Source organism: Kogia breviceps, chromosome 1 (genome assembly GCF_026419965.1).
Source record: "Kogia breviceps isolate mKogBre1 chromosome 1, mKogBre1 haplotype 1, whole genome shotgun sequence".
NCBI classification, from domain to species: Eukaryota; Metazoa; Chordata; class Mammalia; order Artiodactyla; family Physeteridae; genus Kogia; species Kogia breviceps.
The window spans coordinates 16792321-16813177 of record NC_081310.1 but is presented as its reverse complement, the minus strand read 5'-3'; the positions used below and the strand labels follow the sequence as shown (position 1 = coordinate 16813177).

The window sequence follows — 20857 nt, the reverse complement described above, 5'->3', positions numbered from 1 at the left end:
AGAGACAGAGAGACAGAGAGAGACAGAAAGTGAAACAGGGAGATCAAGAGACAAAGCTGATATAGGGATAGTGAGACGGAGAGGGAGAATGGGACCAGGGAGGGAAAGATTGAACACAAAAGCTGTGTATTCTAGGGGAGAAGGGAAGATAATACAAGGTAATATATCACAAGAGGAGAAATACTTTAAAAATCTCATTTCCAAAGAACGTACAGTGATTTAAATACATAACGCATGATGTTACACAATCCTTAAATCAATAATTAAGAGTTGGATTCTCTGAAGACCTGCATTATAAAATTTTCAGGTTTTCCTCAGCCACATATTCCATGCCGTATTTCCTCTTTCATCCCATTCTGTATGCATTGCCCCCAAACCTCACTACTTGCAGTGGGCTTTAGTCAAATGAAATCTGTAAAGAAAACCTCACTCCTCCTCCCGCACATTTCCCCTTTACTCTCACACTATTCCCACACTCACGACACTTCTGACACCAGATGTGTGTATGTGTGTTTCCCTCCCCCACCCTACCAAGCGATTCTGCAGCACCAGCTGGATGTCCTACAATGCGCTCAATTCTGACACTATCTACCTGGAGATAATGTCAGATCCTACAAGTTAAGGGCTTCAGCACCACAAGACTGCCTTTATCCCTTCAGATGCCAATCTCACGTTCAAGTTGTTACCTGTGCTGCCGACTGATGAGCTGTAAATGGAAGGTCCCTATGATCCCACCTCAGGTTTGATTAATTTGCTAGAGCAGCTCACAGAACTTAGAAAAACATTTTACTTACGGTTTACCAGTTTATTATAAAAGGATACACTAAAGGATACAATAAAGGATACAGATGAACAGCCAGATGAATCAGATGCACAGGGCCAGGTATGTGGGGAGGGCAAGGAGCTTCGTGGCCCCTCCAAGTGTACCGCCCTCCCAGCACCTCCACGTGTTCACCCACCTGGAAATTTCCATACTTGTGATATTTTGATGGAGGCTGCCTCATGCAGGCATGATCGGCCGTTAATTCCATTTCCAGCCCTCTCCTCAGCCCTGGGGGTCAGGGTTGAAAGTTCCAAGCTTCTAATCATGGCTTGGTCTTTCTGGTGACCAACCCCCATCCAGGAGCCTACCAAGAATCACCTCATTAGAACAAAAAACACTCCCATCACCCAGAAAATTCCAAAGGATTTAGGAACTCTTTGTCAGACACTGGGGTCAAAGACCAAATATTTGAACAAAATGTTCTCCTAGTATTTTTATCACTTAAGAAATTACAGGGGTTTTAGGAGCTCTGTGCAAGGGACCAGGGGTAGACACCAATATATATATTTCCTATTATTTCACAGGATCCTCTATATTCAGTTACTGTGTATTTTTCTCTAATAATTCTCTGCACATTTTAAAATAAGCTTTTTATTTTAGAACAGTTTTAGATTTATAGAAAAATTATGAAAGTACCAAGAGTTCTCATGTAGCCCATACACCCAGTTTCAACTATGATTAGCATCTAACATTGGAATGGTACATTTGTCACAACTAATGAATAAATAGTGATCCATTATTATTAACCAAAGTCCATACTTGATTCAGATTTCCTTATTTGTTACCTAAAGTCCTCTTTCTGTTTTGGGATCCCGTCCTGGACACCACATTGCCTGTAGTTGTCCTGTCTCCTTAGGCTCCTCTTGGCTATGAGAGTTTCTTACTTGTTTTTGATGAACTTGACAGTTTTGAGGAGCGTTGGTCAGGTATTTTGTAGAATGTTCCCAGTTGAGATTTGTCTGATATTTTTCTCATGATTAGATTGGAGTTAAGACTGGAGAGGAAAAGTTCCATGTTCATCACACTATATCAGCAACATATACTATCAACATGAGTTATCACTGTTGATATCACTTGATCACCTGGCTGAGGTAGTGTTTGTCAGATTTCTCCAAGTAAAGTTATTTTTCCCTTCCACTCATACTGTCTTCTCTGGGAGGAAGTCATTATGTGCAGCCCACAATTAAGGAGTAAGGACTTATTCTCCACCTCCTTGAGGGCCAAGTATCTACATAAATTATTTGGAATTCTTCTGCATAGGAGATTTTTCTATGTCCCCTATTTATTTTTTCAAGCATTTATTTATATCAGTATGGACTCATGGACATTTATACTTTAGGTTATGGCTATACATTTTGTTTTTCTTAGTTACTGTTTTATTGGAATATAGTTGATTTACAATGTTGTGTTAATTTCTGCTGTACAGCAAAGGGAATTAGTTATACGTATGCATATATCCACCTTTTTTTAGATTCTTTTCCCCTATAGGTCATGACAGAGTATTGAGTAGAATTCCCTGTGCTATTCAGTAGGTTCTTATTAATTATCTATTCTATATATAGTAGTGTGTATATGTCAATCCCAATCTCACAATTTATCCCTCCCCCCTTTCCTCACTGGTAACCATAAGATTGTTTTCTACATCTGTGACTCTACTTCTGTTTTGTAAATAAGTTCATTTGTGCCAGTTTTTTAAGATTCCGCATATGAGCAATATCATATGATATTTGTCTTTCTTTGTCTGACTTACTTCTCTCAACATGACAATCTCTAGGTCTATCCATGTTGCTGCAAATGGCATTATTTCATTCATTTTTAATGGCTGAGTAGTACTCCATTGTATATTTGTACCACACCTTTATCCATTCATCCGTCAATGGATATTTAGGTTGCTATGCATTTTGAATCAAGCCAGCTGTTTTGCCCATGAGTCCTACATCATTCAGATAGAAGACCCTTGTCCTTCCTAGAAAATCTCAACTTACATATGACTCTAGGAGAAAAACTTGAACAACTCAGAAAGCAGCATATTACCCTAAAGGAAAACCCAGTCAGGGAGGGCAGATGAAGTTGAAGGACTTGTTATTTATGTGGATGCTTGGCATCAAATTGTTATTTGCCCCCATGGACTTCGTTGCTTCAGCTATAAAAACAATTGCTTTGTATTCTAATACAAAGTATTAGAATTTGCTATCTATTTGCTATTTCTTTTGAGTAAGTGATTCAATTTTTAGAAAGTTCACTGTATTCTGTAATGATTTTTGTGCTTATATTTTCCCAAGGGAACATTTCCCCCAGCTCTATAAAGAAAATGTTCATTTCTTAGGAGAGTGAGACATATCAGCATTAAAAAGCACATCCATAGATACGCTAGTAATAATGTTCACATTTATGCACCCACAATTATTTTGAATTTTTGTGCACGTATAAGAAATAAGCTAGGCAAGGGCTTCTTTAGGCTTCCAATGGCATATGTTTAGAGTCCTGTTACCCTTAAAATAAAAGATACTCTTTGTATTTATTCTTAAGTATATCACATTATGATGATGTGTATGACTATCTGCCAGGCTATTAGAAAAAAAAGTGCCAAGAGTTAAATTAATACCTTTGTAATTGTTGAATTTATAACAATGAATTTATTTGCTTAATGCTTGTAGAGTACCTGGGTTAATTAGGGCCTATTAACCTTAATTCTGGTAGAAAAGGCACCTAAGGCTATACCAGGGAAGTGGGCATATCATCGGAAGGCAGTAGCATAACCAGGGCAGCCATGCCTGCTGCCCTTGCCTTTTATTCTTGACCTTCTGGATGCTCAAGTGTACCATCCTGCCTTTCCTCTCCATTCAGTACATGTCCTCATCTCTAACATTAAGCTCTTGGCTACTACCCCACTTCTTTACGAAGGTAACATCTTTTGGGACTACTGTGAGAATATCAAGATCGGCCAGGGAGCATCTTCCTTCATGCCTCCCACATCCCAACCTGTCTAAGCTGTGTGGGTGTAATCAACTCTCAAGGGCCCTCTTAATCTGATCTAGTATTACTGTTCATACTAATGAACCAAAGGTTGGCCCATCGTATCTTTTGTTCATCATTATGGTACCTGCAAAAAACGGATTTCTGGGAACAACTCATGACACAAGCTTTATTAGGTGATCAGATTCAGACTTTTACCTCTCTCTTTTGTTTACTGTCATTCTGTGGACTTGCCTCTGATTTCTCTCTCTGTCTCTCTCTCTGTTTCTCTGTCTCTCTCTCTCTCTCCCACACACACAGGCACACACACACACACACACACACACACACACACACACACACATTCTTCCTTGGTTCACTAGGATGTGATCTTCAATAACAACGTTGATGGAAGTGAAAAAAAAAAAGTATAGAAATGGAGTGAACTGGCACATGTGCTCATTCTTCTCATCCCTCAGCCTGGGAACTATTTTCTCAGGTAACCTCTCTGGTCTTGGGCCCATTTTTTCCAACTCAAGTATTTTGGAAATTAAACTCAATCTTCCTTTATTCTCCATTCACTAAAAGGCTCCCCTAAAACAAATATAGACCTTTATCTTTCCCTACCAGATTTCAAAAAGTGAAAGTAGAGAGGTGAGAGGAACTGAGGAGAAAATCTATCAAGTCTAAAAATCTTTATCAAGAAAACAACAAAAACCTTCTAAAAGTTAAGTACAAGAAACCTTCATAAAACACCTGTATGTGACTGGCAATGTTTGCCATGGAGTTTATGAAGATGAACAAAACAAAGAACTTACTTTCAAGTTGCTCCTGGTCTACTGGGAGAGAAGGTCCCATAAAACTAAAACACAAGTAATAATATTAAGGGGTGTAGCTTGAAGAACATATGTGATTCTGTAGAGATTCATGGGTCTGAAGCAAAAATTATTTGTCCAACTGCTCGGGCTGTGTGTGTGTTTGTGTATTTTCAGGAAAAAGAGACCACAAAGTATCATGGGAAAAAAAATTGGGGTATTGGTTTGAATCTTAGCTTTGCTGTAATCTGTAACTGTGAGAATGTTACTTAAATTTTCTGAACGTCCATTTTCTTATATGTGAAATTAGGATAATAATACCCCATTTACATCTTACACAGTTATTACAAAAATATAAACAAATCATCTAAAACCATTTCTGAAACAAAGTTGGAGCTTCACACATATTTGTTCAATTTAAAGGGATCATTTAAGTTAATGCTCAAGATGAATTTTCTCATAGAAACATTTATATATTTTGTGGTTGGTTAAAAAGGACAATTACTGGGCTTCCCTGGTGACGCAGTGGTTGAGAATCCGCCTGCCGATGCAGGGGACACGGGTTCGTGCCCCGGTCTGGGAAGATCCCACATGCCGCGGAGCGGCTGGGCCCGTGAGCCATGGCCGCTGAGCCTGAGCGTCCGGAGCCTGTGCTCCACAACGGGAGAGGCCACAACAGTGAGGCCCGCATACCACAAAAAAAAAAAAAAAAAAAAAAAAAAAAGGACAATTACTATGGCATATGTATGCTCATTAACTATGTCTTACATAGGCTTATAGAATGGATTAAGTACATTAAAACTTTTAAACATTTTAGAAGGTTACTGTGTATCCAATTTCTAAACACACAACTTAGAAATAAGTTTTTGAAAAATAAAATATTTCTGACTTGCATATATTTAAAGATTGCCTTGAAGTGTGATATCTTCTTTAGTGGCAATATTATCTCTTTCAAAAGAAATTGGTTCTACATTTTTTTAAAAGGCAGATAGTCCATAGAAAAATAGGGAAAAAAAAATCTGTTGAAAGTTTCAGAGGATTAAATTAATTCTTACTATAGGATATTACTAAGTCTTCAAACTAGAAACATATATTTTTTAATTTTTATAATTAATTATTCCTTCTATAATCCTAGTGCCAGACATCAATTCTCAATTTAAATGTGAAATTGGTGCTGTTATCATTCCTATTTTACAGATGAGAAAACTGAGACCTATAGAGGTTAACTTGCCTTAAGAATCAATGCTATTTAGTAAAAGATTTGAGATGCTAAACTCAAGTATGTTATCAGAGTTTATGTTGTTCACCACTACAGTGTATAGCCCAGAAGATGGAAAGTTTGAATTACAGTTGCTGCTCTTTCATTATTTTCTAGAACCTTGTACATACAACAAAAGAACAAGGTGGGATAAAATATATCATTTCTTCAAGTTTATAATTTTGTTAGCTTTATAAAACAAATGATACGATAGATGCTTTCCACCAAGAATTGTGCTTAGAAAATTTTCTATCAATATGAGCAAAATATGTAGATTATATTTAGTTTTTCAGCCTGCACCTCAGCCTCGTTGTTGGTATTCTGTACCCAGTGATTAGACTGTTGACCATCATTTATGCAAGGACCGTCTCTTTCCAGCAGAGAACTTCCAAAGATCCTAAATGAAAGAGAAAATATATTCCTACCCTACTCACATAGCTTAATGCTTCAGTAAGGAAACATAATATCTACATAACCTTCTGAGTAACTCTAACACAAATACTATTTACAGAATAATTTAAAGATGTAGAAATTGGATTATGTTGGTGATTTCTCAGAAATTACTGCCAGAAATAAAAAGCAAGTAAAGGGAGAAGTAAAACTGTCTTTATCTGCAGACTTGATTGCCTATGTATGCCTGATGGAATCTACAGAAAAACTACTTGACCTGATAAGTAAAAAATTAAAGGCATTTATATTGGAAAAAAAGAAGTAAAGTTGTGTTTATTCACAGACAACATGGTCATGTATGTAGAAAATCTGATGTAAACTACAAAAAAAGCAACTGGAACTAATGAATTAGTATACTAAGTTTTCTACATGCAAGATCAATGTATTTGCATAGACTGGAAACAAACAACCGGAAATCAAAGATCAAAAAAACTCTCCCACACAACAGTTTCTACCTTCATCATGAGTCAGAAGACAATATTGTTAAGATGACAATTCTCTCCACAATAATCTTTAGACCCAATAAAAGTCCAATTGAAATGCCAGCAGGAATTTATCTTTTGTAGAAATTGATTAGCTCAGAGGCACAGAATAGATTCTAGAAATAGACACAAATATATATAGACAAGAGATGTTTGACAAAGGTTGAAAGGCAATTCAGTGAAGAACACCTGGTCTTTAAAAAAAAAAAATCAAGCTTGACAATTGGATATATATACTTAGGCAAAAAATTAACTTCAATACACCCCACATACCATACATAAAAATTAACTCAAAATGGATAATAGATCTAAATGTAAAGTCTAAATCTGTAAAACTTCTAGATGAAAACATAAGAAAATATCTTTGTGACCTTGGGTTAAGTGTATTACTTAGAAATGACAGATAAGTAAAATCTATAAAATTAAAAAAATGATAAATTGGTCTTGATCAAAATTTAAAGCTTCTGCTCTTTGAAAGACACTATTAAGAGGATGAAGAGATAAGCCACAGACAAAGAAAACTTTCAAAACTCAATAAGAAAATCAAAAGCTAAATTTTTAAAATGGGCAAACAACTTGAACAGACACCTCCCCAAAGAGGATACATGTAGGGCAAATAAACACATGAAAATACACGCAACAGTATTAGTCATTAGGGAAATGCAAATTAAAACCATAATGAGTAATCATTACACTCCTATGTAGAAAGGCTAAAATTGGAAAGACTGCCCCCACACACCACATGTTGGTGAGAGTGTGAAGGAATTGGATTTCTCACACATTGCTGGTGGGAATTTAAAATGGTATAACCACTTTGAAAAAAGTTTAGTAATTCATGAAAATTTTAAACATGCACCTATCATGTGATCCTACCATTCTGTTCCTAGGATTTACTCAAGAGAAATGAAAGCATATACTCATACAAAGACTTATACACATATGTTTATTTGTAATGGTCAAAACGGAAAACAGCCCAACTATCTGTCAAAATGTGAGTTTATAAGTAACTTACGGTATATCCTTACAACTGAATACTAATCCACAATAAAACTATGACAATGACTGATGAATACAGCTACATGAAGACTCTACAAATAATTATGCTGAGTGAAAGAATCCAGAAAAAGGAAGTACACAATGTATGATTCCATACGTACAAATTTCTAGAAAATGCAAACATTTAAATATATGTGGTTTACTGTGTGCCCATGATACCTCACTAAACTTTTTCTCTTTTTAATAAAAGAATCATGACTATCTCTTCATACTACTATGGAGTGATCTCCAGGGTATTTGTTAAATTAAAAATAATCAAGGTTGGAGAACATATATAGTGTATGCTACTATTTAAAAGAGAGGGGCTTCCCTGGTGGCGCAGTGGTTGAGAATCCGCCTGCCGATGCAGGGGTCACGGGTTCGTGCCCTGGTCCGGGAAGATCCCACATGCCGCGGAGCAACTAAGCCCGTGAGCCATGGCCACTAGGCCTGCGCGTCCGGAGCCTGTGCTCCGCAACGGGAGAGGCCACAGCAGTGAGAGGCCCGCATACCGCAAAAAAATAAATAAATAAAAAAATAAAATAAAATAAAATAAAATAAAAGAGAGGTAAGAAGAGGCATATATACACGCAAATATTTGTATTTATAACTTAGAAAAATATTATGGAGTGATAAACTGTTAAAACTTTGATGGTTAACTATGGAGGGGGACTATGCCTCCTCCTCTGGGGTGTTTGCTGCTCCTGGTGGCCCTGGCTTGCGAGGCCTACGTACTTGCAGGGCTGGCAGCAGCAGGTGGCAGCCCATCTTCTGCCCTGTGGTGGTCCCACACAGATCTGACTGCCCCAGGCACTGCATCTTTTCACTCTCTTGAAGGTTGTCGGGAGCTACGCAATGAGAGAGTTTGGGAAAACCTTCTGCCATCTGAGAACACTTCCCGTGCTGAAAACTCTTTTTAAAATTTTCAAAGCACGTTGTCCGAGGGCTGTCTGTGGAGCTAGGTGGAACTGGAGGGTGCACACGGAGTCTGAGGTCCGCCCTCCCAGGGCTGGAATCCATAATGCCCTCTGCCGCAGACCCCACCTCCACAGCCTCAGTGCCCATTGCCTCCAGCACTCCCTTGGTGATGCAGCAAACAGTTAATGGTGAAGCTCTGTGGGGAAGAAATTCCCAGAGCTGTCATGCCTTTGAGCTGTGAGGTTTTCACAGAGCACAGAGAGTCTCATTCCTGATCTCTGCCCTGAAATTCTTTCAGAGTGTGTTGAAGGACAGTGACTACAGATGCTAGTGACTACATTCTTGTAGAACCAGATGTGCTTATAAGGAGTCCGGTGACAGCAAGAGAAAACTCTGTGGGCCAAGGGCTCCACTGCCTCCCTGAACTTATTCTCTTAGGACAAAATCTGTGTGGCTGACAGGGTCTTCGTGCTCCAGCCACATGTTAGACCTGTTCCTCTGATGTGAGAGAGCTGAGTTCAGGACATTGGCTAACCAGAGACCTCCCAGCCCCACATAATATCAAATGGCCAAAGCTCTCCCAGAGATCTCCATCCCAACACTAAGACCAGATCCACTCAACGACCAGCAAGTTACAGTGCTAGACACCCTATGCCAAACAACTAGCAAGACAGGAAAACAACCCCACCCATTAGCTGAGAGACTGCCTAAAATCATAATAAGTTCACAGACACCCCAAAACACACCACTGGATGTGGTTCTGGCCAACAGAAAGACAAGATCCAGCCTCATCCACCAGAACACAGGCATCAGTCCCCTCCACCAGGAAGCCTACACAACCCACTGAACCGACCTTACCCACTAGGGGCAGACACCAAAAACAATGGGAACTACAAACCTGCAGCCTGTGAAAAGGAGATCCCAAACACAGTAAGTAAAGCAAAATGAGAAGACAGAGAAATACAGAGCAGATGAAGGAGCAAGGTAAAAACCCACCAGAACAAACAAATGAAGAGGAAATAGGCAGTCTACCTGAAAAAGAATTCAAAATAATGATAGTAAAGATGATCGAAAATCTTGGAAATAGAATGGAGAAAATACAAGAAACGTTTAACAAGGACCTAGAAGAACTAAAGAGTAAACAAACAATGATGAACAACACAATAAATGAAATTTAAAATTCTCTAGAAGGAATCAATAGCAGAATAACTGAGGCAGAAGAACAGATAAGTGACTTGGAAAATCAAATATTGGAAAAACTACCACAGAGCAGAATAAAGAAAAACGAATGAAAAGAATTGAGCACAGTATCAGAGACCTCTGATACAACATTAAACACACTAATATTCGAGTTATAGGGGTCCCAGGAGAAGAAGAGAAAAAGAAAGCGATTGAAAAAATATTTGAAGAGATTATAGTTGAAAAGTTCCCTATATGGGAAAGGAACTATTCAATCAAATCCAAGCAGCACAGAGAGTCCCATACAGGATAAATCCAAGGAGACACACGCCAAGACACATATTAATCAAACTAACAAAAGTTAAATGCAAAGAAAAAATATTAAAAGCAGCAAGGGAAAAGCAACAAATAACATACAAGGGAATCCCCATAAGGTTAACAGCTGACCTTTCAGCAGAAACTTTGCAAGCCAGAAGGGAGTGGCAAGACATATTTAAAGTGATGAAAGAGGAAAACCTACAATGAAGATTACTCTACCAAGCAAGGATATCATTCAGATTCGACAGAGAAATTAAAACCTTTACAGACGAGCAAAAGTTAAAAGAATTCAGCACCACCAATCCAGCTTTACAACAAATGCTAAAGGAATGTCTCTACCTAGGAAAACCAAGAGAAGGAAAAGACCTACAAAAACAAACCCAAAACAATTAAGAAAATGGTAATAGGAAATACATATTGATAACTACCTTAAATGTAAATGGATTAAATGTCCCAACCAAAAGTCATAGACCAGCTGAATGGATACAAAAACAAGACCTATATATATGCTGTCAACAAGAGGCCCACTTCAGACCTAAGGACACATACAGACTTAAAGTGAGGGGAGGGAAAAAGATATTCCATGCAAATAGAAATAAAAAGAAAGCTAGAGTAGCAATTCTCATATTAGACAAAATAGACTTTAAACTAAAGACTTTTACAAGAGACAAAGAAGGACACTTCATAAGATCAAGAGATAAATCCAAGAAGAAGATATAACAAATGTAAATACTTAGGTACTCAAAATAGGAGCACCTCAATATATAAGGCAAATACTAACAACCATAAAAGGGGAAATCGACAGTAACACAATCATAGTCGGGGACTTTAAAACCCCACTTTCACCAATGGACAGATCATCCAAAAGGAAAATTAATAAGGAGACACAAGCTTTAAATGACCCATTAAACATGCTGGACTTAACTGATATTTATAGGACATTCCATCCAAAAACAACACAATACACTTTCTTCTCAAGTGCTCATAGAACATTATCCAGGATAGATCATATCTTGGGTCACAAATCAACCTCGGTAAATTTAAGAAAATTGAAATCAAATCAAGTAGCTTTTCCAACCACAATGCTATGAGACTAGGTATAAATTACAAGAAAAAAATGTGTAAAAAATGCAAACACATGGATGCTAACCAACACACTACTTAAAAACCAAGAGATCACTGAAGGAAAAAAGAGGAAATAAAAAACTGCCTAGAAATAAATGGCAATGAAAACACGGCAACCCAAAACCTATGGGATGCAGCAAAAGCAGTTCTATGAGGGAAGTTTATACCAATACAGTCCTACCTCAAGAAACATCTAAATAAACCTTACACCTAAAGCAATTAGAGAAAGAAGAACAACAACAAAAAACCCCCAAAATTAGCAGAAGTAAAGAAATCATAAAGATCAAGTCAGGAAAAAATGAAAAAGAAATGAAGGAAATGATGGCAAAGATCAATAAAACTAAAAGCTGGTTCTTTGCAAAGATAAACAAAATTGATAAACCATGAGCCAGACTCAACAAGAAAAAAAGGGAGAAGACTCAAATCAATAGAATTAGAAATGAAAAAGGAGAAGTAACAACTGACAGTGCAGAAATACAAAGGATCATGAGAGATTATTAAAAGCAACTAAATGCCAATAAAATGGACAACCCAGAAGAAATGGACAAATTCTTAGAAAAGCACAACCTTCTGAGACCAAACCGGGAAGAAATAGAAAATATAAACAGGCCAATCACAAGCACTGAAATTGAGACTGTGATTAAAAAGCTTCCAACAAACAAAAGCCCAGGACCACATGGCTTCACAGACGAATTCTATCAAACATTTAGAGAAGAGCTAACACCTATCCTTCTCAAACTCTTCCAAAATATAGCAGAGGGAGCAACACTCCCCAACTCATTCTATAAGGCCACCATCCCCCTGATACCAAAAGCAGACAAAGATGTCACACAAAAAAAGTAAACAACAGGCCAATAACACTGATGAACATGGATGCAAAAGTCCTCAACAGAATACTAACAAAAAGAATCCAACAGCACATGAAAGGATCATACACCATGATCAAGTGGGGTTATCCCAGAAATGCAAGGATTCTCCAATATATGCAAATCAATCAGTGTGATACACCATATTAAAAAACTGAAGGAGAAAAACCACAGGATCATCTCAATAGATGCAGAAAAAGCTTTTGACAAAATTCAACACCCACTTATGATAAAAATACCCTCTAGAAAGTAGGCATAGAGGGAACTTACCTCAACATAATAAAGGCCATATATGACAAACCCACAGCTAACATCCTTCTCAGTGGTGAAAAACTGAAACCATTTCCAATAAGATCAGGAACAAGAGATGGTTGCCCACTCTCACCACTATTTTTCAACATTGTTTTGGAAGTTTTAGCCATAGCAATCAGAGAAGAAAAAGAAATAAAAGGAATCCAAATTGGTAAAGAAGAAGTAAAACTATCACTGTTTACAGATGACATGATACTATACATAGAGAATCCTAAGAATTCTACCAGAAAACTACTAGAGCTAATCAATGAATTTGGTAAAGTAGCAGGGTACAAAATTAATTCACAGAAATCCCTTGCATTTCTATACACTAATGATGAAAAATCTAAACGAGGAATTAAGGAAACACTCACATTCACCATTGCAACAAAAAGAATAAAATACCTAGGACTAAACCTATTTAAGGAGACAAAAGACCTGTATGCAGAAAAGTATAAGACACTGATGAAAGAAATTAAAGATGATACAAACAGATGGAGAGATATACCATGTTCTTGGATTGGAAGAATCAACATTGTGAAAATGACTATACTACCCAAGGCAACCTACAGATTCAGTGCAACCCTTATCAAACTACCAATGGCATTTTTCACAGAGCTAGAACAAAAAAATTCACAATTTGTGTGGAAACACAAAAGACCTCGAATAGCCACAGCAATCTTGAGAAAGCAAAGCAGAGCTGGAGAAATCAGGCTCCATGTCTTCAGACTATATGACAAAGCTACAATAATCAAGATAGTATGGTACAGGCACAAAAACAGAAATATAGATCAATGGAACATGATAGAAAGCCCAGAGATAAACCCACACAAATATAGTCACCTTACCTTTGATAAAGGAGGCAAGAATATACAATGGAGAAAAGACAGCTTCTTCAATAAGTGATGCTGGAAAATTGTACAGCTACATGAAATTAGAACACTCCCTAACATGATACACAAAGATAAACTCAAAATGTATTAAAGACCTAAATGTAAAGCTAGTCATTATAAAATTCTTAGAGGAAAACATAGGCAGAACACTCTATGATATAAATCACAGCAAGATCCTTTTTTGACCCACCTCCTAGAGAAATGGAAATAAAAACAAAAATAAACAAATGGGACCTAATGAAACTTAAAACTTTTTCACAGCAAAGGAGACAATAAAAAAGACGTAAAGATAACCCTCAGAATGGGAGAAAATATTTGCAAATGAATCAACTGACAAAGGATTAATCTCCAAAATATACAAGGAGCTCATGCAGCTCAATATCAAAAAAACAAACAATCCGACCCAAGAATGGGCAGAAGACCTAAATAGACATTTCTCCAAGGAAGATATATAGATTGCCAACAAACCCATGAAAGGTTGCTCAACTTCACTAATCGTTAGAGAAATACAAATCACATCTACAATGAGGTATCTCCTCACACCAGTCAGAATGGCCATCATCAAAAAATCTACAAGCAATACATTGCTGGAAAGGGTGTGGAGAAAAGGGAACTTTCTTTCACTGGTGGTGGGATTGTAAATTGATACAGCCACTGTGGAGAACAGTATGGAGTTTCCTTAAAAAACTAAAAATAAAACTACCATATGACCCAGAAATCCCACTACTGGGCATATACCCTGAGAAAACCATAATTCAAAAAGAGTCATGTACCGTAATGTTCATTGCAACTGTATTTACAATAGCCAGGACATGGAATCAACCTAAGTATCCATTGACAGATGAATGGATAAAGAAGATGTGGTACATATATACAATGGAATATCGCTCTGCCATAAAAAGAAACGAAATTGAGTTATTTGTAGTGAGGTGGATGGACCTAACGACTGTCATACAGAGTGAAGTAAGTCAGAAAGAGAAAAACAAATACTGTATGCTAACACATATATATGAAATTAAAAAAAAAAAAAGGTTCTGAAGAACCTAGGGGCAGGACAGGAATAAAGATGCAGACATAGAGAATGGACTTGAGGACACGGGGAGGGGAAAGGGTAAGCTGAGACGAAGTGAGAGAGTGTCATAGACATATATACACTATCAAATGTAAAATAGATAGCTAGCGGGAAGCAATCGCATAGCACAGAGAGATCAGCTTTGTGCTTTGGGTCCACCTAGAGAGGTGGGATAGGGAGCATGGGAGGGAGACGCAAGAGAGAAGATATATGGGGATATATGTATATCTATAGCTGATTCACTTTGTTATACAGCAGAAACTAACACACCATTGTAAAGCAATTGTACTCCAATAAAGATGTTAAAAAAAAACAAACTATAAAGGGAGTATGAGCTGAGAAAAATATTTCTTGACACATGTATATGCTTGTATAGTTAACAAATCTTAAGAGTAAACATTGAAGCAGGCATGTGAGTAACAAGGTAGAGAAAATGGGGTATGTAAAAAGGAGGAAAAAATTCTTCACTAGACTTTTGGATGCCAAGAGGTATGGGAACAATATTTACAAATTTATAAAGAGAAAATGTGACCCAGAAATTTTACCTCAAGTCAAATTTTCATCAAAAGACTTAGATCCTCAGACATGCAGGAACTCAGTGAATGCAGAGCATGTCTTGATAAACATACTTGAAGATAAATTCCTTCTCTCAAAGGTTAATCAAGTAAAGAATTCAGGATTGGAGACGCCCTAACAAAAATATTGCTATTGAGCAATGGATGAATGCTTTTTATTTTGGACCTTAATGAATGTGGGAAATATAGATTCAGAAATGGTTACAAATTATATAAATTTTGATAAGGAAAATCTAATGATATCATTAAATGAACATGAATGTTGGAAGTCAGAGAGCATGAACTTTCTCTTTTTCTTTCATAAGAGATTGATAAATATCATGTAAGGTTGAAATATGTACTTAAACATAATGGCCATAGCCATTTAATGTTCTTCAGACAGTGTAAAAAATCTGGGTAAATTTTTAGAAACTCTTAATTCCTGATGTGAAGAAACAACATTCCAAATTTCATTGATTTCTTTATTTTCATGTTTCTTTTTTCATTAACTTTGAATAATAGTAAATTTAGCATTTTTCAATGAAAATAGAGTGCATGTGCTTTTTTGTAGAATTTCCTATCTTTCTATCTATCCAATTATTTATCTACTTACCTACCCACCTATTCTTTTATATATTTACATGTATCTATCTAGGATGATGTTTACCAGGGATTAACAGTGATTATTCTGTCATGAAGGAATTTGGGTAATTGCATTTCCCCTCTATCCATTGTATTTTTTGTGTTATGTATTTGTATGATGAATGTGAACCATTTTTATAAAAATTAAGGTTTTGAAAAGTGCAGTTAAATTGATTAAAAAACAAACTAGATGTGCCAAGCAGTAGAGGAATTTGTGAGTATTATGAACTGAATTGTGTCCTTCAACATTCATAACTCCCAATGTGACTGTAGAGATAGGGACTTGAAGGAGGTAATTCAGGTTAAATAAGGTCATAATTGTGGGGCCCTAATCCAATAAGATTAGTGTCCTTATATGAAGAGGAAGAGATACCAGGAATAGGAGTGCACAGAGGAAAGGTCATGTAAGGATATAATGAGAGATCTTACTAGAGCCCAACCCTGCAAGTACTATGATCTTGGACTTTCAGCCTCCAGGACTGTGAAAAAAAAAAAATTCTGTTGTTTAAGCTACCCAATTTATGGTACTTTGTTATGGCAACCCTAACAGACTAACACAGTGAGTAAATCATTTTTTATGCTGCTATTAAAAAGAACAATTCAAATATATATATAAATATAAATATATATTATATAATGTATATATATACACACACATAGAAAATGTCTTTGATACATTAATAAAAGACAAAAGCAAATTTTGGTGTAATACATGCATAGTATGATTCAATTTCTATTTTAAAGAGAAAGCAAAACATAAGTTCTGTGTGTACATCTTTTTATGTGTTTGTATAAAGTGATACATACCAGACTATTGACATTGTTTTCCTCAGGAATGGAACTATTGGGGAAAAGAGCCACCAGTTGTTTTAATTTATACATTTCTATATTGCTTGAATTGTTACAATAAGCATGCATACTTTGTAATTAAGAAAAAATAGGACTAATGAAAACTCATGTGTTGAAAAGTAACACAAGATGTGTTTAATTAGTGTTTGTGTGATATATGCATATTAATTTCTATCTGTCATGTATCCACGTGCACATTGTCAGGGATCCTGAATCTTTCTATGGAGCTGTTCTTTTTCTCATTAATGCAAATAACATAACAATGTCTCTTCTTGTGTTTCTGGCAGTGATTCTCAATGTACATAATCACTTCTTTGTTTTCAAACAGTGACTTTTCTCTATATTCTTGTGAGATTTCTGCATGCGTATATATACATGTGTACACACGTATGTTTACAGGGACAAAATAGGTGAATCGCCAGAGCCTCTGTTTTGTGTTATATTCTACATACTACCTAATAGTGGATAGTAACTAACATTAGACAGCAATAAACATAATTTAAACTGGGAAATCCAAGTGGTAAAGTATTTCTGGGAGATACTTTTCTTTTTCTCAGTACAAAGTTCCCAGTCTGGAGAAGTGGTAACTTACCTAAAACCATTTTGATGAAGCAGTTAGAAAAAGCTCAGGGTTGAATTGTTGCCTGTGGAAGGCGAGATGGAATTTATCAAGTGAAACAGGAGCAGGGGTCACAGGGCCAAGAATTAAAAACAAATGCAAATCTAGGAGCTGTTATTTTAAAACCAAAGAAAAGTAGGTTACACAAGCCACTTCCATTTTTAAATGTTACCTTGCTGGTGGTGTGGGGGAAACCTTTGCCCACTTGTCTTTTTTTGCTAAAGATGCTGTTTTTCCACGGAGGCAAAGAGTAATATTTGAGGAAGAGGTTTTACAGATGCAATTACAGCAAGACACTAAAGCTCAGGTTTGCACGTGGGTAAACACGTGCTTTCTCACCCAGAGAAAAGTTTAGCTTGGCAGCCTTTTCTACAAAGCATGACTCTGATCCTCAAAGAAGCCAAAACTACAGAAACCCAAGTCATCTCCAAAAATAACACCAAAATTAGGGCCTTGAAACTCCTCACACTCACTGGTCATGCTGGGAATGATGAGACTGGTTCTCAGGACATACAAAGCTACTGAACCCTCCACATTCTCTTTGTGCATTAAAACTTCACTTGGCATCTCAGGCTTTAGAAGAGGCTGTATTCTGGACTTGAATTTGGGGGGTTAGTTATTTAAATATTTCTGGAAGCTTCTAGAAAAAAATAGGAAAGTATCTTTGAAAACTTATCTAGGCAAAGATTTCTAGAACAAATAATTAGAAAATTAGCCTTCATCAAAATCTATAAAATTCTTGGACTTCCCTGGTGGTGCAGTGGTTAAGCTGCCTGTCAATGCAGGGGACATGGGTTCGAGCCCTGGTCCGGGAAGATCCCACATGCCTTGGAGCACCTAAGCCTGTGCACCACAACTACTGAGCCTGTGCTCTAAAGCCTGTGAGCCACAACTACTGAGCCCACGTGCCACAACTACTGAAGCCTGTGCACCTAAAGCCTGTGCTCTGCAACAAGAGAAACCACTGCAATGAGAAGCCCGTGCACTGCAACAAAGAGTAGCCCCCACTCACTGCAACTAGAGAAAGCCCACACACAGCAAGGAAGAGCCAATGCAGCCAAAAATAAATAAATAAAATTTTAAAAATCTATAAAAATCTCTGCTTATTAAAAAAGTGTCCAGTGTGGAGGGCCCTCAAAAAATTAAAAATAGAACTACCATATGATCCAGCAATTCCACTTCTTGGTATTGATACAAACGAAATGAAAACACTAACTCGAAAAGATAATATGCAGCTCCATGTTCACTGCAGCATTATTTACCATAGCCAAGAAAGAGAAGCAACCTAAGTGACCATTGATGGTTGAATGGATACAGAAAATCTGTATATATATATATATATATACATATATAGATAGATAGATGTATATATATATATATATATACACACAATGAAATATCCAGCCATAAAAAAGAAGGAAATCTCGCCATTTATGACAACATGGATGGACACTTAGATTGTTTTCATTTCTACAAAAACTTGAAGGCATTATGCAAAGTGAAATGTCAGACAGAGAAAAACACCATATGATCTCATTGTCATATGGAATTGAAGAAAAAAGAAAGAGAAACAGAAGAACAACAAGAAACCTGAACTCATAGATACAGAGAACACACATTGGTGGTTGCTAGAGACAGGGGGGTTAGTGGTGGGTAAAATGGGCAAAGGTACAAACTCCCAGTTATAAAATAAAATAAGTCATGGGAATGTAATATATAGCATGGTGACTATGGTTAATAATACCGTATTGTATATTTGAAAGCTGCTAAGAGAATAGATCTTAAAAGTCAATAATATTTTTTTTAAGTCAATAAGAAAAGTTATTAAGGGCACTATTTTCATTGCAGGATATTATTCTACTTTTCATGAAATTTTGGATTTTTCTAATATTTTAAAGAAACAGAAGCAAAAACACATCCTACATATCAATGAGAGCAAGTGTTATTTTTTCTGGCCTTATATAAGAGAGTGACACAGGAATTCATTAGGCCTCTGGAAAATTATTTATTATTTAGTCCACCACTAGAGAACATTTAATATTAAAGAGTTTATGACAGTGTACATTAGGGCCTAGTAATGTCATCAGACTGCACAAGGCCCTGGGGACACAGAAAGCCCTCCTGTACCATTTTTCTTGGCATCTTGTTCTGTAGTGAGCACTGGGGCGGCCAATGAGGGGTCAGAGACTGAACTCAGAAACCTTTAGGCAGCCAGCTAAGTCCAGCCACTGAGGTGGTTCCCGCAGGCCACCAGCCTAGGCAGTGAAGAAAGCCCCTTGTGGGGTCCTTCGTGAGCCAGCTTTGCTGTCACTGCCTTATATTAACTGTTATAAGTACCCTGGGATTGGTAGGGCGAGACCAGCCTCGGGGTGAATGCCTTTTTCTGCTGGGGCATTGTACTGCAAGTTGTGTGAACCACTAACTGAGAGTTGACAAGGAATTTACTTAATTGTGGCTGAAATAATTTTTTCCTCCAATGAGCAAGGAATTTGACTCCACAGGACCTGGATCCTTCACCTCTGTGACTAAGCGCTAAGACATGCCATGGAACCCAGGGGAAGTGCAGGCGATCTCTTTTGACCACCACACGTGCTATGGCTGGAGCTCGCCCAGGTTTGTAGTGGGGGCTAGGACCTGGGGTGCAGTGGGGCCCTTTTCCACCCCAGAGTCACAGATGTACTTGACTCTGTCCCGCTCTTTTAACCTGGACCAAATGGTCCATTCCATCCCCACCCTGTACTCCACCAATCACACTATAGCTTTCTGCAAATAAAATACTGCTCACTTAAAGAGACATTGTAGAATGGGTATTTGTGGACTTCCCCGGAAATTTTTTCGCTAACTCTTCAGTTTACAGAAGCCTCTCATGTTCCCTAAATAGAAACCCCTGGCAGGCTCTGAGGAGCTAGTGTTCAGCTCTGCAAACACGCTTGAGTTGGAATTGAAAACAAAATTGAGAATGACGTAGCTGGTGTGTGTGTGCAGCAAGCTGACTTATGACACCGCCGAGATTTGGGGCAGTTTGGGAAAATGCTGCCTGGGGAATCTTAGCCCTATGGATGCAATGAGCTGGATGGAACAGCAGCAAAAGATCAGACAGGTACGTTAAAGGAAGCTCCGAACTTATGCCCTGTGATACGTGAAGTCCCCTTTATTCTGGCCAAATAGAAGTTCTCCCTGCAAAATCAGACTTCAGAAAAGTTGATTTCACATGTGAGTTATAGCCTCTGCAATCTCTTCCGTATGTGAGTTAGCCTGGGCAGTCTTTTCCAGAGTTAAGGTTCAATTTCCATGGTAAAGCTTATAATTTTGATATATTGACAATAACCTGAAGGACCCTATTTCTACCTCTGTGAATACCTTGTGGTTCTGGGACACAAGGGTGAAAACCATTGGTTTAACCACAAAAACCATCAGCTTTGTGAGAGGAAGGAGAGGCAGCTCACGGACTCTCCGGGGACGGGAGCTGCTTTTCAGGTCAGAGAAGTCCCAGCACCAAGCACGGTTTCTGTTACAAAGAGGTGGTTAATTCACATGTACTGAACTGAGCCGAGCCAGAGCTTGAGCTAAGGTCTTTTAACAAGAAATTCTTGCCTCTTTGCATGAAACCAGGGATAATAACATTACTCACCAGGCAAGTTTGTTGCAAGCATTCCATAGGAAAACACTTCCTAAACTACCAAGGACTGCCATGGAAATGCCGGGGGTAATGA

At 37.5% G+C, this 20857-nt stretch overlaps 1 long non-coding RNA gene across 1 annotated transcript in view; it reads left to right on the top strand.

The window, feature by feature from the left end:
* Positions 1-19730, top strand: part of LOC131759128 (uncharacterized) — a 364740-nt gene extending 345010 nt beyond the window's left edge. Inside the window, exon 6 of the long non-coding RNA XR_010838102.1 lies at positions 19646-19730. This is a non-coding gene — a long non-coding RNA (uncharacterized lncRNA). The remainder of the gene's footprint in view (positions 1-19645) is intronic.
* The last annotated feature ends 1127 nt before the right edge of the window (positions 19731-20857 follow it).